The sequence below is a fragment of the Ochotona princeps genome, chromosome 19 (assembly GCF_030435755.1).
Source record: "Ochotona princeps isolate mOchPri1 chromosome 19, mOchPri1.hap1, whole genome shotgun sequence".
Classification (NCBI taxonomy): Eukaryota; Metazoa; Chordata; class Mammalia; order Lagomorpha; family Ochotonidae; genus Ochotona; species Ochotona princeps.
The window spans coordinates 15,171,628-15,188,199 of record NC_080850.1 but is presented as its reverse complement, the minus strand read 5'-3'; the positions used below and the strand labels follow the sequence as shown (position 1 = coordinate 15,188,199).

General features: G+C 47.2%; 1 long non-coding RNA gene across 1 annotated transcript in view; it reads left to right on the top strand.

The window, feature by feature from the left end:
• Nucleotides 1-16,572, top strand: part of LOC131482603 (uncharacterized) — a 114,213-nt gene that overhangs the window by 39,337 nt on the left and 58,304 nt on the right. Inside the window, exon 2 of the long non-coding RNA XR_009247150.1 lies at nucleotides 4,761-4,891. This is a non-coding gene — a long non-coding RNA (uncharacterized LOC131482603). The remainder of the gene's footprint in view (nucleotides 1-4,760; nucleotides 4,892-16,572) is intronic.

Genomic DNA, 16,572 nt, shown 5'->3' with positions numbered 1-16,572 from the left:
TGAAGGCAAGACTAGAGGATTTCACATTTCTATGTGCTGGGCAATATGAAGACTTTTTAGAATTTCCTGTTATACAGTTTTGTGTTCTTTCCCTTACTTCTGGAAGTTTCCAAAAGTATGTCCACTGTGCTTGTCTGATTGCTTGTTGGACACATGTGCTCTGGCACCCCCCCACCCTTCCTGTACCCCACAGCAGCACTTCACCTTTGCTGACCTGCTCTCCAAGGTCCGTGTCCCCCCGTGCATCTGTCAAGGATGGACTTTTCACCAGCTCAGTGGCCACATGGGGCAGCGCTATGGTCATAAGTGGCCAGATAAAAGCACTCAGACTGCAGTGAAGCCTTCGCCGCCATCGGCTCTCTGTGAAGTTTATTATGTTCCCACATCAACCCCCAGAGGGGCCTCAAGTGTCAGCCACACCAAGCAGTTCCTGTCCGTGTTGGGGTCCAGCAGCAAAAGCCAAATAAACAAGACTACTGTGTGCCGAGTCAGCGGAGGAGGTCTGCCTCTGAGATAAAGCCGACAGTCCCCGGGATTTGATTTCCAAAGCAAATCGCTGTGAATCACATCAATATTGCGAACAGATGTGGCAGTCTGGCTGACCGGCTGCACACTGCCACCAGCCAGCGATCGGGAACCGGGGGCAAGGAGGAGCTGGCACTGGAATGTGTCTTTTTGTTGTAATCTTGCTGCTTCTCTAGAGGGAGGTGGGAGATGGAGGTGGGTGAGGGACCCAGGATTCTAAGCTGAATAGGCAACCCAGGCATAGTAGATGATGTAGACAGAGTGATGCTCGGAGAATTCTGATCCATTTGTGATGTCTGATGTGGACATAGTGTGTGGCTATTGCTAGGCGTGTGGCACATTTGCTTTTTGTAATTAGACGAAGCCAGCTCCCTGGCTGTGGGCTGTGTTAGCCTGTAGGCTAGTTCAGGGTCCCCAGAAAGCCAGAGGCTTAGCTGCAGCCCACAGTCAGCAGGTGGAATGAGCTGCGGAGTTTGAGGACTCAATGAGAACTAGTTTGCTCCAAAATGGGAGGTCCCCCTTGAACCTGGGATGTGAGGGGGCACAGAGTAGGAAAATCTCATGCCTGTATAGGACTTGGAGTTGGCCTGCACCCTGAAGGGATCTGGTGACGCCTGGTGCTGGTCTCAGGGCTGTTTGCAGCCCCACCTGAACCCTCGTGGGCACTCGGTGCTCTTGGCCATTTCTTCCTTCACTGATTGGGAACGTGGTCTGGCTTTCCTTCAGTCCCTGTCCCTCCTCTCTTCCTCCGAAGATTCACCCTTCATGGCCACCAGCACTGTGACTCCTCTGCTTTCCCAGGCTGTTATTGGGGAGCTGGATCAAAAGTAGGGCAGCTGGGGCACAAACCAGGTACCCTGTGGGATAACTGCTGCTCGGGCCGAGCATCAGCTCGCTGTGCCATCGTACTGGCCGCCTCCCCGCACCCCGTTCTCTTATCCTGTATTCTCTTCCCAAGAGATCTCACCCTAGCCAATTACTGTAATTCCTACCTCCATGCGTATACCTGACGTTTTATATCTTGGGCTGCACTTATGCCCCGAACTCTGATGACCCATCTGACACCTGCTCTTGTGTGTCTCAATGATACTGACTTCCACAGGCTGGTTATCTGCAGTGGTCTACCTGGGTCTCATCTGGTGTTTTGTAGCCCATCGAGCGACAGTACCAATCATTAAATAAGTCAAAAACATTGCCCTGAACCTGTGTCCCCCTCCCTTGTCTGCCTGTGTCCAACTTCTCACCAAAATCCTGGTGAGTTCACTCTGAACTGTGCTTGCCTGCATTTCCCTTTCACAACCCCATCTCGGTTCAGATGGCTGTCTGTTGTTTGGACCAATTATCAGACAAGACCTCCTACTGCTTTTCCTCAGAACCATTCTGCTTCCCACGTTGCCAAACCAATCTTTGTCAAAAGGCATTCGGAAAGAGTTTTAGCCCCAGATTCCTGTACCGTCTTCTGCTGCTTTCCCAGGTGCCTGGGCAGGAAACTGTATGGGAAGTGGAGCACTGGGGACTAGTTCTCCTATGGGATGAGAGTGTCGCGGCATAGTGAGCTAAGCCGACCCCTCTTGGTGTATATTAATGAAAGACTTTTCAAGCTGCCTAGGAATGAACAGCAGGGGCCCCCATGGATGAGATGGCCTGTTTCTAAAATTTCGTTAAGTTGTAAACAATCATTCAGGCATTTCCTTATCACAGGCAAAAATATAACCCACCCCTATATGGAATTTATGGCTATGATGATTGCCTCCTGTTTACTGGAATGCTTGAAGAAGGCTGAGATCCCAACATTTGTGTGGGGTTTGGATTCCAAAGTGTTTGGCTTACATCATCTCCTTTAATTCCCAGCTTGCTCTGGGAGCAAGTCACAACCATCTCATGTTAGGGATCTGTTGTTTTCTTTGTAAGCCTCCTGCGAGAAGTCAGTTGGCCCTTTAGGGGCCATCCAGTGGGGAGCTACAAGGGCCCACCCATGTTTTGTGACTCCTGGGACCATTCTCACTTGCTTCTCCTCAGTTGAAAGAAGGCTTTGGGTTAGGCAGATTCTGTGATTTAAGTCCTGATAGTCTCAGATTCTGTAGCCTGTGGGGACCCAAGAGGAAGCTGCCAGAACATTCCAGAGGGGACTTACAGGTGCAATGGAGATAAAACGTTCAAAGTGAGATGTGTGTTTGTGCAGAGCGAGCTTCGGGTGTGAGATACAGAGACAACAGATCAATCCTTCTCCTCTTGTGGATTCTTCTTCCTTGGCCTCTTCAGGGAAGCTCGGGTCACGACTTGCTGGCTAGCACAGAAGAGCTTTTAATCTTGCTTGGGAAAAGATGGTGCGTGGGAGGCCCAGAAACTCTCATTGCTTTGACAAAGAGGTAACGAGAAGTGAAACAATCCGCTGTACAAGCCCCTGTGACCACGTCAAAGCAAAGCTGGTCAGCAGTGGGAATGGAGAATTGGAAGAGCGAGCTGAGAAAGGGCCGGCAACTGCAGAATCTCAGATAAGATCCCGTTAGTGTGTGTATCGGGGAAGATGCCAGAAGTTTCTGAGTCTGATATAGATTGTTGCACCTTATTTTGATATGCTTTTTAAAAAATATTTTGTATTTTTATTAATTTTAAAGTTAGCATTATAGAGAGAGACAAAGAGAGAGAGGAAGAGTACAAAAAATCTTCCATCCACTGCTTTACCCCACAAATGGCCAGGATTGAGTAAAGCTGAAGGTAGGAGCCTGGAATCCCTCCCAGGTTTCCCACACAGGTGTCAGGGGCCCAAGCACCTGTGCCATCTGCTGCTGCTTTCTCAGATGCATGGGCAGAGAGCTATATAGAAGCAGAGTATCATGGCACGGTGGGCTAAGCTGGCCCTTCTTGGTGTGTATTAATGAAAGACTTTTCAGGCTGCCTAGGATTGAACAGGAGAGGCTCCTGTGGATGAGATGGCCTGTCTCTATCGTTTTCATTAGGCTGCAAACAATTATTTAGGCATGGGCATACATATGACATAAATATCACAGGCATAAACACAACATGCCACTCATCTATGGAGCTTGTACAACAGAGATGGTCAATATGGTACCTTTGCCATGGTATCCCTGGTTGCTTGCATGGTGGTGACCTTTAACACTGGGATAAGAAGGTTTGAAAAGCTAAATGTGGTCCCTATGGGAAATTGTGTGATAATCTGTTAGCAGTGTTTGACATGGCTAAGGAATGGGCAGTGGGGTATTAGTACTGAGCTGAGTCAATGCTACTGTGGTGTGCCGATGGGCCCGGTCTGCAAAGTATCTGAGATGAGAACAGAAATGAGGAGAAAGTCTTTAGAAAAATTGTTTTGAAGATTTATTTTTATTGCAAAGTCAGATATACAGAGAGGAGTGATCTTCTGTCTGTTGATTCACTACCCAAGCGGTCACAATGGCCAGAACTGAGCTGATCTGAAGCCAGGTGCCAAGAGGCCTTTCCGGTCTCCCATGCAGGTGCAGGGTCCCAAGGTTTTGGGCTGCCCTTGACTGCTTTCCCAGGTCACAAGCAGGGAGGTGGATGGGAAGCGGGGCTGTGAAGATTAGAAATAGTGACCATGTGGGATCCCGGCACGTGCAAGGCGAGGACTTTAGCAGCTAGACTATCATGCCAGGTCTGGCTTTAGAAACTTAAAGCAATTTGACATAGCTGCCGTATTCAAGTGTGTAATTTCTGTGTTGTATAATAGATTGATCAATGATGGATTGAAAAGAAAAAGAAAGCCTGGCCCTCTACCAGAGGCGGTTTGAAAAGCACTGATCTGCAGGAGTGCGTCTGGCCTTATTAGTTCCTGCAAAAGACTTTGATATCTTCTGGACTTGGAGAGCTTTTGAGTGTAGCCAGTGCCTTATGCACATTGGCATTGACAAGGAGCTATTGACTTGGCATGGGTGTTCGCCAGTTTCCCTCCTCTTGCTTGGTGGAAGGATGAGTACAATAATTACTCAGAGATTGCCAGAAATGTCTTCCTGGCCTCTACTCATTTCCACTTTCCATTCTTTTTCTTTCTTTTTTGCATAAAGCCCTTGCGAAATCTAATTTCTCCTGGTTAGCATGCCAGTGAGGCCAGCAAAGAGGTGTTGGTAAGGATGCTCACAGAGGCTAATTGAGAGGTGTTCTGCCTTAGCTGTTGGGTTGGCCAGTGTGGCTATGGAGGCCATGCATGAGTTCACCCATTTGTTCACTGTTTCATGCCTTCTCATTCATTTTGTCATCAGATACCAGCTATGTGAGTCATCATGCTGGAGACTGGAGTCATGCTGATGAGTGAAGCAGTCACAAGGTGACAGTTGAGGAGAGAAGACAGATACTGAGTCAATAATGCATCCATGTGGTGATGTAAATACTGGTAAGTGCCTCGGTGGAAAGGAGTCCATTGCTCTGAAAATGCCTAGCCAGGGTCCCAGATCCAGGATACTTAGGAGGGACCTTATCCTAGCTGGGCATCTTGCAAAGCCTTGAGGGAGTAATGCCACTGCCAGTGTGGCTGGACCATGGTGAATGGCCTGAGAATAAAAGCAATGACTCAGGATAGTCCTGGGGCCGGTGGGCAAGGCACTGACAGGGCAAGGCTCTGCTAGCTGTACAGGGAGTTTGTGATTGATCCCAAGATGGGCAAGGAAGCTTGATAGAGTTACAGATATGGGTAGGACACGGTCCCTGCTCTTAAAAGGCCACCAGTCTGGTGGGAGAGAAAGCTTTCTAAGCACCCAACTGTAGTGCAGGTCTGACTGTCCTGGCTTACAGAGAGGTGGGTGATAATAGGATCAGGAGACTGAAATGATCCAATGGAGAAAGCTTGGTCTTGTCACTTTTCTTCTTGAAGCTCCGCTGTGATGGCCTGCTGTTAGGATGTCGACAAAAATCATTTTATGTGGCTCCCAGGCACGGGTGCCTGCCTTGGTCCTTGATCTCATCTTTTGTACTCCCTTGCTGTCTGCCCCTAGTGTCCTCACTGGTCTTTTTGAGGTCTCAGTATCACCCATTGCGTGGCCTTTGTGCACAGTCTCCTTTAGTGGTGCTTTCCCAGTGCCTGCATCCCACCCCTGTTTGCTCCACTAACTCTCTGTTTTCCCGTGTCTGTCTTTAACTATCCCCGGGTCTCCAGAGAACCCTTCATTTCTCTCTCATGTTGCTTAGGATAAGTGTAACTCCTCATGTAACCACGATGACCTGTTTAATGTCTGTCTCCTTGATACAGCAAGCACATGGTGAATATGAACAAATGAATAAATGAGAAGAGGGTTGGTCTGTCCTTGAGGAATTAGCAGGGCTGGTTTGTGAGATCAAGACATGGGGTATGGACTGGGGCAGGGTGTGGAAGATTGGGTATGGCTTGTTCCAGAATAGAGCCACTCCTTCTCTTGTTGGCTTTTCTACTTTCTCAAGCATGTGTGAAATGAACTATGAGAAAATGGAACTTGCTGAAAGGCTGCTTTCAAGGGATTATCAATGCCAAGTCTTAGCTCTTTAGGGCAAGCCAACATCCCAGGCTGATACACTGTACATAGTGCTATCTTTGTGAATTATAAGAAAATCCTTCGACCTTAAAATTGCTCAGGGCATCAGAGCAATGTTTGGGATCTGTTGCCCTGATGGGGTGTGGGAAGGCTAGTGGCCAGGGACAGTTAGGCTCGACTAGTTTCCGTTTGTGTTTTGCTCTGTTCTGAATGGATGAAGCCTTGGGAACACTAGGTTTTCATTCCAAATCCAGGAGGTCCAACGTCTGTAAACACATCTTTACAGTTATCTACTGCCATGTAATAACTGATTCAAAAATTCAGGCTTTAAAAAGTTCACGGGAAGTGTGTATGAACATATTTGTGTATTTGAAAGGCAGAGTTACAAAGAAAGAGGGAATTAAACGTAGAGAAAGATAAAGGGGGAGAGAGAGAGAGAGAGAGAGAGAGAGAGAGAGAGACAGACAGACAGACAGACAGACACAGATCTTTCATCTACTGATTCACTCCCCCAGTGGCTACAACAGCCAGGCCTGGCTAGTCGAAAGCCAGGAGGCTGGAACTCCTTGCCATTCTCCCAATGGGTGCAGGAGCCCAAGCACTTGGACCACTTGTTGCTTTCCTAGGCACATTCTCAGGGGGCTAGATCGGAACTGGAGCAGTCAGAACTTGAACTAATATCCGTTTGGATGTTGGCATTGCTGGTAGACATCTAACTTACAGTGCTGCAACGCTGACCTTTCAAACTTGTTTTTTGAAGGCACCTACGTAAGCTTATCTTCTACTGATGCTTTTCTGGGAGCTGTTTGAAGTATCCTAGCGATTCCAGTGGTTTCCTTGGGTCAGAAGTTCAGAGCCACAGGGCTGGTCTCTGCTCCACAGTGTCTGAGGCTGCTGCTTGGGATGGTGGGGGCTGGATCACCGGAAGGCTCATTCACTTGCCAGCCTGGCAGGTGATGCTGTTGTTGGCTGGGGGCCTAGCAGGGTCTGCTGGCTGCCACACCCAGGTGTTCCTTCTCCTTGTGCCTGGGCTTCCTCATAACACTATGTCGTATCTGTGTTCCAGGGGCCAAATGAAAGCCATTGCCATTTTAGAACTTTTTAGAAAGCAGAGTGCTAGAAGTCACAATGTCATTTTTGTTACATTTTCTTTGTTAGGAGAGAATTCACACATTCCATGGAAGAGAAATTAGACTCCACGTTTTACAGGCATGTTTGAAACTACTGCCTTCTTTTTTTTTAAGATTTATTTATTTTTATTGGAAAGGCATATTTACAGAGAGAAGGAGAGATATAAAGATCTCTGTCTACTGGTTCACTCCCCAAGTGGCTGCAGTGGCTGGAGCTGAGCCAATCTGAAGCCAGGAGCCAGGAGTTTCTTCTGGGTTTTCCTCACGGGTGCAGGGTCCCAAAGCTTTGGGCTGTCCTTGACAGCTTTCCCAGGCCATAAGCAGGGAGCTGGAAGGGGAGTGGAGCAGCCGGGATATGAATTAATGCCAGCATGGAATCTTCGTGGTTTCAAGGTGAGGTTTTAGCCAGGAGGCTACTGGGCCAGGCCCAACTACTGCCTTGTTTTAAATAACAGTGCTGAGAGGATCCTGAGGAGCAATACAGCTTCAAATATGAAGGAATGGTATTGCAGCTAAAATTTCATGTTAGAGATTTTACAGTACCCTAACCTGGACAGAGTTTTGGCGCTGTCTGTAGCCCCCACATCTCTTTAGGAAAATAGTCTGACTTGTGAGAAATGTCCCTGCCCTCACATAAATACAGGTATGACTGTGTGTGTTTAGAGGTATGGTTCCTTCTGCCATCCACAGTTCACCCCAAATCCTGTAGGTATCACAGTCAATTTCTTGGGACACTGGGTAGATTCTCAAAATTAAATTTGTGCTGTTTTAGAATCATCCAGAGAGAAAATAAGTGAATAAACCGTGCTGGCAACGAAGAGTTATATTTAAGAGAAAATTCTTTGACTGAACTAGTTTAAATGTTAATTTTATTACTCAAGAGGGTACTTTGGAACTCTCTGTCATTATGGAACAATTAAACTGTAGTTCCTTATTAATTTTTACTGCCTTCCTAGGATAATTAGTGGCACATAATGTGAATTGCGTTCCTCTAATAAATAGGTTTTTGCATGTGGGTGGGCTGAGTCTTTCAATTGGCCATTCAGCAAGACAAGGCCTAGAACAGAGGGCCCCCTTGCAACTCCCAGACTTTAGGCTTAATCCTGGAAATACCCTTAAAAAAATCCAGGATATCATACTTTCAGGAAGGTGTGATGGTTGGCAGCCCCCCACTCTGTTTTGAAGCTGAGAAAGGGGATAGTTTTTTTTTTTTTTTTTTTTGAACAAAGACTTCAAAGCCAAAAAGAGGATCTTGAGATTCAGAAAATTCTAGAGGCAGGACATTCCCTTGGTTTACCTTTTTGGTTTGTTTAAAGTGGTATTTATGAAGTACTCAGTCTATGCTGGGTAAAATGAGCCAATTAATTTTAGTGGGCAATATGAATTTATTATTCTCAAGATTTTTTTCATGAGATTGGCACTATATTAAAGCTATTTTATAGATAAGAAGGGACTCACATCAGGCTTAAGACATACACACTGAGGTCCGATAGTAAGTGAAAGCCCTTGGCTCTAAACCTGGTCCCGCCAAGCCCAGAGCATGGATCCTCAGCCCATGTGTCTTGCTGCCTCTTGGCTGCCGTGTGTCTTTAGCCTGAGCCTTAGTTGCTCTGGTTTCACTTTCACTCCTTTTGTGGTCCTAGATTTCTCAGAACACCAGTGTTCAAAGGATCTTAGAGACTGGATTGAAATCCCTTTGTCTTACCAGTGAGGATGCGGAGGCTCAGGAGGAGAACGGAGCACTGGAGTCCACAGTGCAGTGGATCTTATTGCAGACACATCAGGGCTGCCAACAGCCCCCTGGACTCTGGCTCTGGATCCTCATGGAGAAATCTCTGGCTGCCCAGATAGGCTTAGCAGTGGCCTCAGTGCCCTGAGCATCTCATTAGGCTAGCATCCCTCTGTGGCGAAACTCTAGCCAAATCTGTCTTGTCCACTTGCAACTCAAATGTCACTAGCCTGGGAAATGCAAATCATGTTGGCACAAACCCCTGTGGCTTGACAGACAGTGTGTGCTCCTCTAATAATTGTTTGGATTTCCCAGACTTGTCTCAGGAGCAACCACAGCAGTCTGCCTCTCCTGTTTCCTGCCTGGATCCCTGACTTCTGAAGGCTCCATAATGAGAATGTTGTTGGCTGCTCATGCCAAGGGGTTGCACCTGGCTGTTGCTATAGCTTCCCATTTCAGAGTGTTGGGGTTCATGTTATGGTCCAGAGAAAGGTCTCTTTTCAGAACCAATCCCTGTTGTTTGTCATTGGTACGCTCAGCTTCTAGCCATCACCTCTTGCCTAGAATGTCATTCATGGGTGGTAGAACCATGCGGTCCTGCCCTCAGCCTTTGGCGCTTAAACCCATTCAAGGACAGATGGGAGGCATCTGCTTTGTTCCTCCTTTCATTCCTCTCTGTTCTCATTGATCCTGTTCACCCATCCACTGTTCTCACTCCATCTCTACGAAAGAAAGTACTGATTAATCTATTGAAACTGCTTTCAGGGCTTATTGTTTTATTTTTTTATTGTTTTTTTTCCTATTTTCTAGAACATTATTTTTGCCTGGAACGGTACTTTTTCTGAACTCCATGATGAGTCCTGATTGTTCTGTATTGATCAGGATAATCTTACCCTTGACTTGCCTTACCATCTAGTGTCCTTGGGAAAATGTGAAAACTGGATGAGACATGAAAGCGAAGATAGCGACTTCTGAGAAAGCATTCATTTTCCTAATAAGAAGTGCAGGAGTGCTTGGGACCTGCCAACCCAGAATGAAAATTGATGCCTGAGGCTCGAGAGCCTGGATCATCAAGTCCTGGCAGGAGGAGCCAGCTGTGTGGAAGTGGCCATGGAGGAGCGGAAGTATCCCCAGGGAAGGCTAGGTGCCTTCCTCTGCGCTTCTCACTCAGCTCACCACCTCTGCAGAACATTTCTGGACAACCTCTTTGTATCAGTTATTCCTGGCTGGAGGCTATCCTAACAGACAACCAAATGATAAGTGGCACTGACACAGTCCCTGTCCCCACAGAGCCCATGTGCTTGTCAATGGGTACCGGGCACGCTGAAGAGGACATGGGCTGTCAACGCAGGCAAAACCCGGGCATCAATTTGATCGTTTCCTTCTTCCTTCTTTGCACATAATGTCTTTGCTCAGTATAATGGAATCCCAACTCTATCTGCTTTTACTTTTTTAAACTTATTTTTTAAATAAATTTTAGATTTTATAATGATTACATGTTGGATCAGGGTGGGAAGGATCAAGGTTTAGGGGAAATTGGGTGTACTCATTGCTTCCAAATTTGCTATTTCTTCTTGTTGTTTCTGGGGGAAGGAGAGAGACAAAGGGGGAACAACTCATGACTTTGCACACGTCCCAGCACCCAGGAATGAGGAACCTCCACCTCATATCAACCCAGAGTCTCAAAGTGTACATTCCGAGGGTTCTTTCCAGGTGGTTTGGATAGTTCTGAAATGCTGCCAATTTCACCAATCCAAGGATGATGTCACCCTCCCAATGTCCATTGGCTCCATTCACTGAAATTTTTTGCTGTCATCGTTCGTTTGAGTAGTTGTCCAGTTAGTTCTGTTCTGCTGCTGTAGCACCAAATGAGCTGCCATATTCTCCTTTTACAATAGGGCATGTGTTTACTGCTCCACCCTTTTCATTAAGAAAGATATGTTCTAGCAGGTGAGACCAAGGACTTGTGCCAGGCAACCCAAGCCCCGCTGGATCCCCTACCCCTGGGGCTCACGAACCCAGCACTCACATCGAAGGCGGGCCCCAGGACCAGGGCCAGGTGACCCAAGCCCTGTTGGGTCCCCCACCCCTGGGTCTCATGAATCTGATACCCACCTATTAGGTGGGTGCTAAGACCCTGGCCAGGTGACCTAAGTCCCACTGGATCCTGCAGCCCTAAGGCTCATAAACCTGGCACCTCACAGGCCCCAGGACCCAGGCCAGGTGACCTGAGTCCCGTGAAGCCTGACCTATTCTGGTCTGCCCCTGTTCAAAATCCTGGTGGTTAGTGCTGCAGCCTACCCCAGCCAAGCCTAATTGCTCTCCCAGTCCTAATGTGAACTGGCTGGTGTTGTGGCCCAACCTGGTTCCTCCTGCCCCCTGCCCTGGTGCTGCCATGGGTGTTTCGTGCTGGCCCAGACTAGTCTGTCCCCAGACCCGACCCACATGTATGCCAGCAGGCACTGTATCCTGGCATTGTCTGGGCTGCTCCTTGCTTTGCTTCTTGCACTCACCTGTAAGGACTGTGTCCAATGAAGGAGCTTCCCAAGCTCCTCCATCGAGTCTCCTCCCAATGGCAGTTCTTGCATACACACCACTGGGTCCTTGGCCCCAGTTGACTTTGTCTACCTCCTGTCCTGCCAAGAACAGTGGCCTTGCTCAACCTGACACACCCGTTCTGGTTCTTGAGGTTGGTTGTTGCAGCCCTGTGCTACCTGTTCCGTGCCCAGACACAGCTTTCATGTAGTTCAGAGCGGGTGTCAAGACCTAGCCTGGCCTGTTCTACACCCAACCTGGCTTTCACGAGTACCAGTGGGGGCTGGAGTCTAGCCCAATCTGATGTTCCACAGTCCCAGTGCATATCCAAGCTGGTGCAGGCTGTAGGCATGTCCAGCCAGGCCTGCTGCCCCCAGTCCTACTCTTGTCCTCACCAGTGGGAGCCCCAACCAAGCTGGGACATCCTCTTAGCTCCCCAACAAGGCCTGACCCCATCTGCAGTTCTTGGACGAGCCAGCAGAGACTGCAGTTCCACAGGGGCGAGCCCACATTTCCCCCACAGATTCTGCTCTCAGACCACTTCTCTCACTCTTGTTCTCCCCTCCAAACCAATATGCTGTCATTCCCCTACTTACACATGTTGTGGACTTGTCTATGCAGTCCCTCAGCTGTAATTTCTAACCTGGGCATAAAAACCACAGGTCATCTCTCACTACCACCTGTGTGATCCCATCATTCCCCTTCAAACCTTAGGGGTGTGCTGTTGGACTGCCCAAGGGACTTTGTCTAACTCCTTTCGTGCCTGGGCCCTTTGGCGGGGCTTGGGGCACCTGGCCTGGGTTCTTAGACTTGGTCTGGCTACAGGTACCCACTTGGGTGAAAAAATACTAACTCCCAGGATGGGGTGATCTCAGAAGCCTGCTGAGTGTCCCTTCCTGCCAGGGAGCCTGTATGCTCAGCTGTACCTGCCTGCACCAGTTAGAAAAGCCTCTAAGCAGGGGGTCCTGAAGATGTGCAGTGAGCGCCCCTTCCCCACGACAGACAGCCACGTGGCCCCGCTTTGTATCTGCTTTTACTTTTAACTTCTGATTTTCCAGTGTAAGTATGAGGCAGGAAGAATCAATCAAGGAAGTAGCTGCCCCCACAGGCTTGGTTAGTCTGCAGCCATGGTATATTGTGAGCTCATTTAGAGAACTCTTGGATCAGTGGTGATTTCAGTTGCTGCAGAGATAACATGTTTGAAGCCAGGCACTCTGGGAGAGTGTTGGTTCCTGTGGAATGCTTGGGCAAAACATAGATGCATCTTGCTCCTTTCTCTTCTGTGGAATGAGAAGCAATTTTTTTTTTGAACACTCGTGTTGCCAAGTCAGTCACCTGAGGACTAATTGTTTCACAGCTCAGGGTTTCTTTCAGAGGCGGAAGGTTCTGTCAAGGGAGAAACAATGGGTAAGAACTCCAGTTCTGAGAGTGCAGGCTCTGCCTCTGTGTGCACTCCCCAGCCTTGGACCGGCACCCCGCCCCTTCCCGGCCAGGTCCTGTGTAGATAGCCACAGTAGACTCAGCTTCTGTTGGCTCCTAAGAGGCCTTTCTTATGTCTGGAAAGAGTGAGCACCCTGTTGGAGTGAATCTCTGGAATGCACAGACTGTGGGTATGACTTAGCGCAAGGTGCAAGTCAGACATCCCAGAATGCAGAAAAGAAAGCCGAAGACCTCCTGGGGAGTGATCTCTGGAGCATTCCCATGTGCAGGAAAAAGATCAGTTCTGTCCATGCTTGATCCTTTGTCCGTAAGGACATCCAGGAACCTGTCCTGGGCAAAGAGTTGTCCTGTGTTAAACAAGAACCAGAACATTCCCTACGATAGCCACCACTTACTATCTCCGACAATGTTCAAACTGTGTATTTTTTTTTAAAGACTTATTTAGTTTTATTGGTGAGGCAGAAGCGCAGAGACAAGAGGAGATAGACAATGAGCTTCTAAAAACCGGTTCAATCCTGGAATGACTGCAGTGGCAGGAACTGAGCCCAGCTGAGGATTTGAAGTCAGGAGCCAGCATTAGCAAGTGCAGCCTGTTGAGCCACTGTGCTGGCCCCAATGCTTCGGTGTTTTCTGTGGTAAAAATAGGCATGTTCATGCTGCTGGGGGATGTGGATCTTATTTTGGTAGGACAATTTAGACAATGTGAATTCAGGTCCTAAAAATGTTTTTCCCTTTTGACCTTACAATTTCATTTTCAAGAAATGATACTAACAAAAATCAATATGGTTATGGGGAAATTTAGTTAGAATTTTTCTTGTTTTTTTCTTTAAGATTCATTTATTTTTCTTGGAAAAGCAGATTTACAGAGAGAAGGAGAGACAGAGAGAGAAATATCGTCCATCTGCTTGATCACTCCCCAAATGGCCACAATAGCTGGAGCTGAACTCATCTGAAGCCAGGAGCCAGGAGCTTCTTCTGGGTCTCCCACGTGGGTGCCAGGTCCCAAGGCTTTGGGTTGTCCTGGACTGCTTTCCCAGGCCACAAGCAGGGAGCTGGATGGGAAACAGGTATGCTGGGACTAGAACTGGTGCCCATATGGGATCCTGGCATGCTCAAGGTGAGGACTTTAGCTGTTGGGCCACTGCGCCGGGCCCTCCCTAAATTATGGTGACTGAACAGTGGAATAGCTTGTTACCACTGAGCCATACTGCAAGACAAATGCCAATGTAATTTGAGAAGACTCTGCACTCACACTGCTGAGGCTGAAACCTTCTCTGCCAATTCCCACCTGTGTGGTGTTGGAGAAACACAGATTATTCATCGGATAATGGCAGTTCTAGATAATAACGTGTGACGAGTTTATGATTCTAGTGAGAGAATGCTTGATAAACTTCTAAAACAGGGACCTAATACATAATAAGTACCTTATTATTATTATGAAGTAAAAACCAGTAAGGCATTTTTAAAGAAATGAAACTATATGAAAGGAAAAACAAGCTTATTTACTTATTTATTCTGTACTTATTTATTGAGTATACTCTATGTGCTAAACTGTGGGGTATAACAGTGGATAAAAGAAACAAATACCTAGGTGCTGACCTGATGGCTCACCAGGCTTTTCCTTTACCTTTAAGCACTAGCATCCCATCTGGGCCCCAGTTTGTGTCCTGGCTGCTCCACATTCCATCCAGTTCCCTGCTTATGGTCTGAGAAAGTCGTGGAGGATGGGCCAAGTCCTTCAGATCCTGTACCCATGTTGGAGATTTGGAGGAGGCTCCTGGCTCCTGGTTTTGGGTCAGCTTAGCTCCAGCTTTTGTAGCCATTTGGGGAGTCAACCAGTAGAAGGAATATTTCTCTCTCTATTTTTCCTTCTCTCTGTAAATTTGCCTTTCAAATAAAAATAAATGCATCTTAAAAAGGAAATATGTATATATATGTGTATGTTTGTGTATGTGTACATATGTATATGTGCATGTATGTGTATATGTGTGTGCGTGTGTATGTGTGTGTGTGCATTTGTGTATGGATTGAGTCTCAGTTCAGAGAGAAAACCTTCATAAAAGTTGTCTGGGTGCTTTTTTTCAGGCGCACAGGCCAGGGACCCATCCCCAGGAACGGGGATTCTGCAGCTCTGGGGGTAGGAGTTGTCTGTGCACCGGTGACCTCTGCCTCAGGTTGGTGGGGACTGCACACTGGGTTAAACACCACCGAGCCATGAGTATTACTGTTTGGAGGGGAACTGGGAGTGACTGTAATTTTTATTGTTTTTGTTTCCTTGGGCCTTGTAAGGCCTCTGCCCTTGGTAAGAATGGTTTTCAAAATTAGAACAAAGTAAACATTTTCTGTGTGTAAGCATGCCACAGCCAGGCCACTCCAGTGTGTCTCTCTCACCCCTGGGACCCAGCACAGACAGACGCATTATCTCTAAGACTCCAGATTAGAAGAGGCCTCTGGCAATGGCGAGGGGTGGGGGGTGGGGGCTGTGATTCTCAGAGAGCCGCAGAATCACACAGGGAAGGTGAAAATTTCTTGCCCAAATCATCTGCATTTGTTTGAACATGTTCCAGCCCGGCCTCTCCTAAGCGAAGGGACCTCTTTAAAGATGCATTTTATTTGCTTTCTTTTTCTTGCAAATTCTTCTGACCTTGAGGTTTACCCAGGGACTCTGGTAATTGGTGCGGTTTCTGGCGTTATTTGTATGGACACCGTGTAATGCAGAAGCAGGGGGAGAAATCTCTGCAGCCATCCTGTGCTTGTATCAGGTGAATTTATATTTTATGCTTTTTGGTCAGATTGATTTTTACGAAACACCCTGGGGTGTCTGCAAATACGAAGTTCTTGTAGCATTGGTTGCTTGTTTGCATTTACAGGAAGAATAAAAAGGATTTGGAAAAAAACCCAAAAAACAAAAACCCTGCCCTCTCTGCCGACAAACTCTAGTTTCCCCAGGAGTGTGGTAGGGAAGGAGATGAAGGACTTTGAGCAGGAGGAAAAATTAGAGGCAGTGAGATCAGAGATCAGCGTGCGCAGCTGCCGTGACGGCTGCTTGGCCCCAGGAATCGTTTGTTAGATGTGGGCGGCAAGTTCACGAATACTGAGTAGGTCTTCCCAAAGACTAGGGCTGATAGATTCAAAGCTTCAGAATGCCTGAGCTCTGTGGCGAGTGGGTTCTGTGGTCTTGCTTTGAGTTTATTCTGAGGCACGGTGTTCCTGAAGGAGGGAGCTTTGACGCAGAAGGAGAACTTGCTAACATGGTTATATAACTGAAAAATATCTTCTTCCAGTCACATACTAAACTTAAACCACACCCAGCCGGGTTACCGACTTCTTGCGTGAGGTGGCATTGATGCCTGACATGCTTTTCAGTGGCTTCCTTTTGGTGAAGATAGGCAAAGTGTGCAGTGTACGTAGCACTGTTTTACATGGCAGTTACGGTGCTCTGTATTGATGAGATGTGAAGCCTACCTCAACATAAGTGTTTTTTATTCCCACGTAGGGAAAACATTCTTTTTTAAAAAATGATTATTACTGTGCTATATCTCTTATAAGAGATCATTGCTTATAATGTAATTTTTATTTACAACAAACGGTTTCTCACATTCTTGGCGAAATTTACTCTGAGATTTTACTTTTTTTGGTAATTCTTGTGAATGGAGCTGCTCTTACCATTTCTCTTGGCGAGTTTTCTATTACTGCATTAAAAAAATTGCTGTATTTTCATGGGTTGATTTTGTGT